Raw genomic sequence first — 10,263 nt, 5'->3', positions numbered from 1 at the left:
TGCTAAGTGGAGAAACATAGTGGGGTGTCTTGTTTTTTTTTTTTTTGGTGGTACTGAGGTTTGAACTCAGGGCCTCATACTTGCTAGGCAGGCTGTCTACCACTTGAGCCATTTCACCAAGAGTGGGGTGTTTAAAGCTGCCCTATGGACTGTTGTCCTTGCTGGGATGACAAGGGACAGCCATTGGAGTGATTGGCTGCAGTGGAGTGGTAAGTAAAAGCATTGAAGGTAGAAGGACCAGCTACCCAGGCTGGGGTCATGATGGGTTCTTCCTGTGTGTTAGGACAGGCATGCTTTTGAGAGTGTTGGTGAGACACAAGCTTAAAATCTTCCGGGGAGTCAGACGAAGTGGGCAAGGAAGAGGGTAGCACTGATGCCTGCAGTATTGAGGGGTGACAGATGAGACCCAGAGTTCAGGTGAAGTAAGGAAAAAAGCCACTCTCAGAGAAGTTAAGGATAAAAGGCCATTTGCAGATATGTAGCCATGAATTCCGAAGGGTGCTGTTAAGGATGTTTCAGGGGTTAGAAAGGGAGGTCTTTTTATTGACTTCAGGTGCAAGTCCCATGGTGCGATTGAATGTTTGGATCATCAGCTTCTCAAATCCTCGTGTCATTCAGGATGCCATGGCTACCGTGGAGACTGGGCTACTTCCTTCCGCCATTGTGTGAAAGATGAGGGAAGCATTACAATGGGTGGATCAGGCTGAGGATAACTTGTAGAGTGCCACTTAGCACTGCTGCTGAGATGTAAAAGGAAATACGCAGAACTCCATTGAGCCTGACTCTCTTCATAGGACACAGGAACAGGATGAATGATACTACAAGCATGCAGTCAACCACATCTGGGATGAGAGAGAGTCCATAGAAAGAAAACATAAAAAAGAGGGGGAACTGTTACAAAAAGCTCTGGAGGTCTAAGACACATGTATCCCAACACTGTGGACTTCATTTAGATTCTGATTAGATCAAACCAGGTGTAAAAAATTGAGGTGGTTTTCTTTTCATGTAAAAATGAAGTTAAATGATAAGGAATTTTTCACTTTATATGTGATAGTGATATTTTGGTGATACTTTTTAAAAATGTCTTTATGAATACCTGAGATTGCTTTAGAATATTTTATCTCTTTGTAAAGGAAAGTGATGATAGGTGAAACAAGATTTGCAGATTGTTAATAATTGCTAAAACTGGGTAATGGGTGAATGGGGATCCATTTTACTATTCTCATCATTTTTTGTTTTATTTGGGGATTTTTGGGTGGTACAGGGGTTTGAACTCAGGGCTTCACGATGTGAGGCAGGCGCTATACCACTTCAGCCACGCCTCCAGCCCAGTTCTCATCATTTTTGTGCATAAAAATTTCTGTGAAGAAAAGATTTTTAAAAATTAAGTAAAGCAGTAGCTGGTCATGAAGACCCACCCCTTTAATCCCAGCAGTCAGGAGGCTGGGGCAGAAGGATCACAAATTCAAAGCCAGCTTGTGCTACATAACATGACCCTGTCTCCAAAAAAAGGTAAAGAATATTGGCCACTTAAAACACTGCTTTTCGTATACTACTAGTGTCATATTTTTTTTTTTTTCTTTCTTGCTTTTTGGCAGTACTGGGGTTTGAACTTAAGGCCTCATGAATGGTAGGCAGGTGCTCTACCACTTGAGCCACAACCCCTAACCCTTAATTTTGCCTTTTTAACTTTTGCATAAGCATCAAGGTTTAACCATGTGGGCTAAAACATCAGGTCAAGGCAGAATTATAATTCCTGCTGGTACTAGCCCACCTTGATACCATTCAAGATGCCCTCTTATGGTTTGGATCTTAAATGTCCACCAAAGGTCATGTGATATAAGGCTTGGTTCCCTGAAATTGGCACTGTTGGAAGGTGGTGGAACCTTTAGGAAGTAGGGCCTGGTATGATGAAATTAGCTCTTTGGGGGTATGTACTTGAAGGGAATATTGGGACCCCCACTCCCTGACTCCTTCCCTTCTGGCTACCATAAGGCCTGCGCATGTCATGTGCTCCCTACTATGATGTTCTGCCTTGCCATGGTACCCAAAACAATGGAGCCAATTGACTATGGACTGAAACTCCCCAAACCATACCTAAAGTGAACACACACACATACACCCCGCCCCCCTTTTATTGGGGATTGAATTCAGGGCCTTCTACTTGCTCTATCACTTGAGCTACCCCACCCTCCCCATCACCCCATCCTTTTGCTTTTAGTTTGGTTTTCAGATACGGGTCCTGTGCTAACTTTGTGTAGGCTGGCCTCCAACCACCATCCTACAGGTCGCCAGAGTAGCTGGGATTAAGGTGTACACCACCATGCCTGGCCATTTTCTATTTTAAATTACATAACACCCTTTGAATTGTGAAATTCAGATTACAGTAGTGGGTGAAACCAGAGAATTTGTATATTTAACAGACATTGGTAAAATTTTTAGTTTTGCCAAATCTAATCCTTGTAAAATATAGCGTCACCTCAATGAGACTATTGCTACCCATTGTATTTGAAATTGCAGTCTGCCTCCTTCCCAAGGCCCCCACATGCCTCATTACCCTTACTCTTATTTCCTTCTAGCTCTTTTAACAAACAAAATGCATATTGCATTTATTTCTGTCAGTTTCCAACCTCTGACCAAATGTAAGCTCCATGAGGGCAGGGTTTTTTTTCCTTGTTGTGTTTTATGCCCCAGCGCCTAAGATGGTGTCTGAAATGTAGTAAATGCTCAGTAAATACTTAAATGAATAGCACATTGTGTTTCCTAAACAGTGAAGAGGTTGTCACATCAATTGGAGACACCCCTTTTGTTCATAAAAATGAGAATGGGGGAGTTGGTGGGCATTGATTTGCACAATTTCAGACCAGTCTTAAGTCAGGGCTGGGCCACCAAGCCTTGCTGTGGATAAATGGTGCATTTTAGACTAGACTAAGCTAAGTCAGTAGTATTTCGATTCTGGTCTTGCATATCAAAGTGCTCATGCAGAAAAATGGATTAACTAATAAGTAACTCAATCCCAAATCATCACAATATATTGGACAATTTTTGCACATTTTGCCATCTCCCCAAATGTTACAGATTGAAAAAATTTAAAGCTACTGATTTTAAGAGATTGTCTTGAGTTTAAATGAGACCTCTGCTTGAGAAGCTAACAAATTCCCATAGTGACACCATCATGATGCTTTCCTTCAGAAGAGCATAAAATAGTATCCCAACCCCAGGGGATTGCCTAACCAAGTTTTTCCTTTTTGGATACCGATGTTGGCAGTTGTGTTGCCAGACTAGCTCCTGCACTTTATGTAAACACCACTAAGGCTTACTAGGTGGGGGTGGGGCAACATTAGCCCAAGACACTTTCCTTTTTTGTTTATTTTGGTTTTGGCTTTTTTTTTTTTTTTGTGGTACTGGCTTTTGAACTCAGGACCTACACCTGGAGCCACTCCACCAACCCTTTCTTGTGATGGGTTTTTTGAGATAGGTCTTATGAACTATCAGTCTGGGCTGGCTTCAAATCATGATCATCCTGATCTCTGCCTCCTGAATAGCTAGTATTACAGGCGTGAACCACTGGTGCTTGGTGCCACTTTCCTTTGGGGGGAAGTTCCTCATCTATAAATTGAGAGAAATGGAACAGATGGTCATAAAAGATAAGTGATTTAGGAAAAGATCTTTTAGGCCAGGCTCCAGTGGCTCACACCTGTAATACTGGCTACTTGGGAGGCCAAGATTGGAAGGATCACAGTTCTAGGCCAGCCCCAACCTTAAAAAAAAAGGTTACCAAGAACCCCTATCTCACCAGGAACAAAGCTGGGGATGGTGGCATGTATCTATCATCCCAGCTATGGTGGGAAAGCATGAAAAAAAGGTCACAGTTCAAGACCAGTTGGGAGAGGGTTTGTGGAGTGGCTCAAGTGGTTTAAAGCACCTGCCTAGCAAGTATGAGGTCCTGAGTTCAAACTCCATTGCTGCCAAAAACAAACAAAATAGTTGGGCAAAAAAGTTTGCAAGATCCCATTTTAAGGGGAAAAAAAACTGGACCTGGTGATGTGTGCCTGTCATCCCAGGAGGCATAAATAGGGTTGTGGTCCAAGCCAAAAAAACGAGACCCTATTTCCAAATTAACCAGAGCAAAAAGAGCTTGAGGGATGGCTCAGGTGGTAGAGTGCCTGCCTAGCAAGCCCTGTGTTCACATGCCAGTACTGCCAAAAAAAACAGAGAAAAAGATCTTTTAAACACCAAGGGACCATGTTAAAATTGTGTGTGTGTGTGTGTGTGTGTGTGTGTGTGTGTGTGGTGCTGGAGATTGAACCCAGGGCCTTGCACATGCTCAGTAAGTACTCTACCACTAAACTGCATCTCCAGCCCAGAATCACATCTTTTTTAGGAGAGTTTATTAAAAACAAAAAGTATATCTTATTAAAGTATTTAGTGTGCCATATCAAAAATAGACTGGTATCAGTACCAGCTATATAAGCCAACTTTGCTTTTTATGTGAATCATAGTCTCGTAAGGTAATCTTTACTGTGTGCTGTTTCAATTTTGGTTCTGGGTTTGAACTCAGGGCCTCATGCTTGGTAGGCAGGCCCTCTCCCACTTGAACAAAGCCTCCATCCAGCCCTTGCTTCGGTTTGTGATAGACATACTGTTCATTGTCCTTGCAAGGATTTTTGTTCCTCTAGAGGGAGCTGTGCTCTTTAGTTCTGATTATTAGCATGCACTTCAGCAGCTTGAATGGTTTTGAGAGCTTTAGCAGAGAAATAGCCAAGTTGATCTTTATAATCTCCTTAAAGACTAAGTTAGCTGGTCCTGGTGACAGTGGATGTGTGTTTGGTGGTTGGGTTTTTTCTCTTCTTTTTTGTAGTACTGGGTTTGAACTGAAAGCTTTGCACTTGCTAGACAGGGTTTCTACTACTTGAGCCACCCCTTCAGCCCTTTTTTGCTCTGGTTATTTTGGAGATGGTGTTTTGCTTTTTTGCCTAGGCACACCTGAAGTTCGATCCTCCTATTTTACACTTCCCTCAGTTGCTGGGATGACAGGCATGTGTTACCACACCCACCTTTTTTCTGTTGAAACTTTTCTGCCTGGGCTGGCCTGGAACCACAGTCCTGATCTCAGACTGCTGGATAGCTTGAGATGACAAGCGTGTACCACTGCGCCTTGCTGTTGGTTAAGATGGGATCTTGCTAGTTTTTGCCTGGGCTGGCCTTAAAACCTGATCCTCCTGATTTCAGTCTCCCAAGTAGGTAGGATTATAGATGTGAGCCACCAGTGCCCAGCTGGTGGTTAGTTTTTAAATTAATCCTCGCTAAAGAATTGATAAACTAACTCCTTGTAGAAGTTGTAGCTTAATCTAATCAAGAAAGATTTGTTAAACTGGGCATGATGGCATACACCTGTAATCCCAGGTTGAGGCAGGAGGATTGCAGGTTCCAGACCATCCTAGACTACACGGTGTCATCCTGTCTCAAAAACAAAACCCCCACACATTTGAGGGCCTTAGAGCAAGAGTATGGCATGCTGTTAACTTGCTGAGACTCACTTCATTTTTCTGGGCCTCCATTTCCCGATCTATAAAGCACGGCTTTGAACTGATAAAGTCGCTGGTTTAAGGGCTGTACCGTTCAGCACAACAGCCACACGAGGTTTCTGAATACTTGCAGTGAGGCTAGTGTAAAGTACCCATTGGATTTGAAGACTCTGGAAGAAAAACCAAGTCACACTATTTTTTTTTTTAGTTTTGTGGTGGTACTGAAGATTGAACCCAGGGCCTACACATGCTAGAAGAACAATATTTCACATGTTGGGTCAGTTAAATATATTATTAATTTCACCCCTTTTTACTGTTTTGTGGGGTAGAAAGTGAAATTCCATATGTGGATATGTTTGTATATATGTGGTTTGTGCAAAGGAAAGAATGGGTAAGCTAAAATCTGTCCAAACCAATCTTCTGTATGTATTTTTCAAAATTTCCTATTCAGGAGCCTTATTACTGAAGAATAAAGGTAAAATTGCCATTCCAGTTGCTATAAATACAGACCATCTATACAGTATGTAAGGGAAAACAGGACTTTTTAAGAATAAATGAATTAATTAAATAAATAAGGCAGGTTTAGTGTCCCTTATTGCAAAATGCTTGAGACCAGAAATGTTTCAGATTTCAGAGCTTTTTTGGATCTTGAATATTTGCACGGGCATTACTGTTTGAGGATCCCTAATTAAAAATCCAGAATTTTTTTTGCTTCAAAATTAAAAAAAAATTGATCATTTCAGTGCTCAGAAAGTCAGATTTTGGAGCATTTCGGATTTTGGATTGTTGAACTAGGGATACTCAGCTTACACCTGTTTTTTTCCCAATAGTATTTTGTTAGCTTGTTTAGTTTGCTTCTCAAACTTTTCTGCCCAAAAGTTAGGGCAGAGAACACATACCCAAGTTGCCCTTCTACTCCATCTCCAGACATGATGTTTCTTTTAAATCTTTTGTTTTAGCTTGCAAAAAGAAGTCCATGTCAGTTTTCATTTCACTTCACAATAAATTCATGTGAAGTTTTTCTCTGAAGTCTTAAATTACCATCACATAAGATTGATACTCCAGGAGAGCACAGCCCACGTTTAACCTGTGGCTTCCTCATGGCACTCAGGACTGTTATATTTAAAAGGTGGGTGCTTGTGAGGATAGTGGGCAGGGTTTTGTCAGTTTGAAGATGATGGTCTCTGTGATATGGCAGTTAGGATTAAATGAGATATAACACAGGTAAGTCATTATGTTTAGCACACGATAAGTGCTTATAAAAATAAGTACTGGTTATTCTCATTTGGTTCCTAATAGTGCCACTCCATATAAATTGAAGGATGTGACTAAAGGATCTTTTCTTAGACTTGGAAAATGAATGTATTAGGGTAGCATAGTTACAGCACTGCATCAAGGATGTTACAGTATGTACAAGATATCCATTTTATTTACAGTCTTATAATTTATGCAAGTGTTAGTAGGTTATATGCTATAATCAAAAAAACCCAGACTTAAAATTTTTTTAGTTTTTGGCAAAATTGGGAATTAAACCCAGGGTCTCGTATACTTGCTAGGCAAGTGCTGTACCACTTGAGCCACACACCCAGCCCTTTTGTTATTTTGTATTTTGTTTTTGAAATAGGGTCTCTCTAACTTTGCCTGGGCTAGCCTCCAACTCAAGATCCTCCTGCTTCTGCCCCCTGAGTAACTGGGATTACAGGTATGCATCTGTATCCACCTAGCAGATTTTTTTTTTTTTAAGAGATAGTGATGCTGGGCTCAGGTGGCTCACGCCTGTAATCCTAACAACACAGGAGGTGGCAATCAGGAGGATCACTGTTTGAAGCCAACCTGGGCAAATAGTTCATGAGACCCTATCTCGAAAAAAACCCAATGCAAAAACAGGCTGGTGGAGTGGCTCCAGGTGTAGGCCCTGTGTTCAAGCCCCAGTACTACAAAATAATGAGTGAGGCAGACTAGATGTTAGGCAAAAGTTTAGGACTTTTAAAAACCATACGGCCTTATTTAGAGCACCTTGCTCAGCCCTCCTTTGCCCATTTCCTCCTGCCTGGACTTGGGGTACCTGAAAATTAGCAGAGGTATATGCATGGGTCTGCCCAGATCCTCCCCTCGACTGAAGGCCATTGGAGGCAGGGAGTGACACGAGTCTTCTCCCTATCTCCAAATTAAGGATGTTATAAAATGACCTAAAATGAAATTCTGCCCTTTATCTGCATATGGCACCTACATTCCACCTGGCGGACACCCCATCTATAATCCCCTTTCCCCTTTCTTATAATAAAACTCTGTTATTTCCCCCACTATACCCATGTGTTCTGCTTGGATTCTTCCTCACCAGAGCACAAGGACCAGAATCATCTGATTAGATCATCAGCAACTTCAACAACGGGGTCTTGCTATATATATATATTGCTTGGGCTGGCCCCAAACCCCTAGACTGGTGCTCTTGCTGTCTCAGCCTCCCCAGTAGATGGAACTACAGGTACACACCATGGCCATACCCATACTCACCCAAAAAGCCCTAGATTTGATTCAAGAAAAGCTGAGGTATAGCCCAGGCTCTGCTTTGCCATTTTCCTTTTTTTTTTTTTTTTAAATGGTGTATACTCTACCTATTTAGGATTGTGAAGCAGTTTTCATTAAATGGCATTCGTTGCTATAAATAAAAAGATCAAAACCATTTAGAAGAAGGGAGGTATTGCTGTACCAGAAACCTAATAGGTTGATACAGTTGTTGCCTGTGTTAGTTTCCTGAACTCACAAGCAAGGATCAGTGAGCTAGGGAAAGCCACTGACCTTTCCTACTTAGTCTTTGTCTGCTTGTCTCCATAATGAGGAGGTTGAACTAGGTAGGTGCTAAGGCCTCTTCCAGTATTGACAAGCTGGATGAATGTGGACAAGTCCAGCCTTCTGAATTCATCTGAAATGAAGACAGTGTGAATGTCAAATGTGATACCAAGGTAAGTTTGAGCTTGACACTTAGAAAGCATTCTATAAGTGGTGGCTTCCACAAAGAATGCCAGGAGTGGGACATAAGTTCACTTGCAGTGTCATGCTAGTGTCCTGTTACCATCGTCCAAAATGAGTTGTTTGTTTTTGTTTTTTACCAAGAGCATCATTTGATTTTGGGGTTTTTTGTTTTGCAGTACTAGGATTTGCACTCAAGGGCCTCAACTAGGCAGGTGCTCTACCACTTGAGACACAACCCCAGCCCATCATTTGGAACTCAAAAAGAGCACTTCTGAGCAAATTCCCAACACTGCTGATGGGAATATGTTCTGAAAGCAGGCAAGGGCTTTTATTTCAATTGGAGATAATTGAAAGAATTGAGCAAGTCTTCAAATGGTGAGGGCAGTGGAATGCTGGAAGGGTGTGATGGGAAGCGAAAAGCACAGAAGGAAGAGGGTGAAGGCCAAAAGCCAGACCTACTGACTTCACAGTTCTCTTTGGGACCAGCCCAACCCTGGCCTAATATAAGCAGCAGGAACTGTTTGGCCGTCTGTTCCTCTCATCTCATTAGGAAACCACGCCCTGTTTTGGGCATGGGATCTATTGCCACTGTGGGCACTGGTGGAACTGGCACAGGGAACTTGTGGCCCACATCTAGCAACCCAGTTGGCCTTCCCACTTATGTGACAGGCATATGCTTATCCAGAGGGTGGGACTGTGGGGCAGACCCTGTGACATCAGCTAAGCATTTGACTCTGGATCACAAGACCCCAAAGTCCTTCTAGCATTGTAGTCCAAGTGGTAATTAGGATTCTGAAGGAGAGCTAGGGTTTCTGTTGTTTTGGGGTGTTTGCTTCTGTCTGGTTTAGGTTCGTAGCAACCTTATGGAGCATCCAGTTACGCATTTTAAAATAAAGTAGAAGGTGCGGCTTGATGTACATGCTTGTAATCCAAGCTACTTGGGAGGTAGAGACAGGAGAATCATGGTCCTAGGCCAGCCTAGGCAAAAGTTACGGAGAACCTATCTCAAAAACAAATGAAAAGCAAAAGTACAGGGCATGTCTCAAGTGGTAGAGCGTTTGCTAGCCCCTAATTCAATCCCTAGTAGATGGGGGTAAAAAAAATGAAGCAGAAAACCAGAAGCTCTTCTTTCTGTTGAAAGGCAACTACAATCATCCCTCAGTACCTATCCATGGGAGGTTGGCTTCAGGACCTCCCCCTAAAACCCCAGGGTACCAAAATCCATGGATGCTAAAATCTTCTATAAACTACATAGGATTTACATAGAACCTGCACACATCCTCCTGTATACTTTAAATCATCTCTAGATTACTTATAACACCTAATACCACAACAATAGTTGTTATGCCATATTGTTTAGGGAATTATGGCAAGAAAGTGTACATATTCAGTATAAATGCCATCATCATAGGCCTAACTATAATGCAGAAACAAGATACAACAAAGCTGAAAGAAGGAGGATGCAGCAGGCCGTGATGGTGCATACCTGTAATTCTACCACACAGGAGGCTGAGGTGGGAAGATCGTGAATTCTGGGCCAGCCTGATATATATGCCTGCTATATAGCGAGACATTTTCTCAAAAATTTTAAAAAGGGCTGGCGATGTGGCTCTGTGGTAGCGTACTTACCTAGCAGGCATGAAGCTCTGGGTTCCATCCCCAGCACTGAGAGATAGGGGGGAGGAGAGGAGAGAGAAAGCACAAAGGCCAGAGAGAGACAGGGCACCTGTGAAGTGGCAAAGACTGCAGCAGGTTGTGCTAC

The sequence above is a fragment of the Castor canadensis genome, chromosome 8, assembly GCF_047511655.1.
Source record: "Castor canadensis chromosome 8, mCasCan1.hap1v2, whole genome shotgun sequence".
NCBI lineage: Eukaryota > Metazoa > Chordata > Mammalia > Rodentia > Castoridae > Castor > Castor canadensis.
This window is presented reverse-complemented; position numbering follows the sequence as displayed.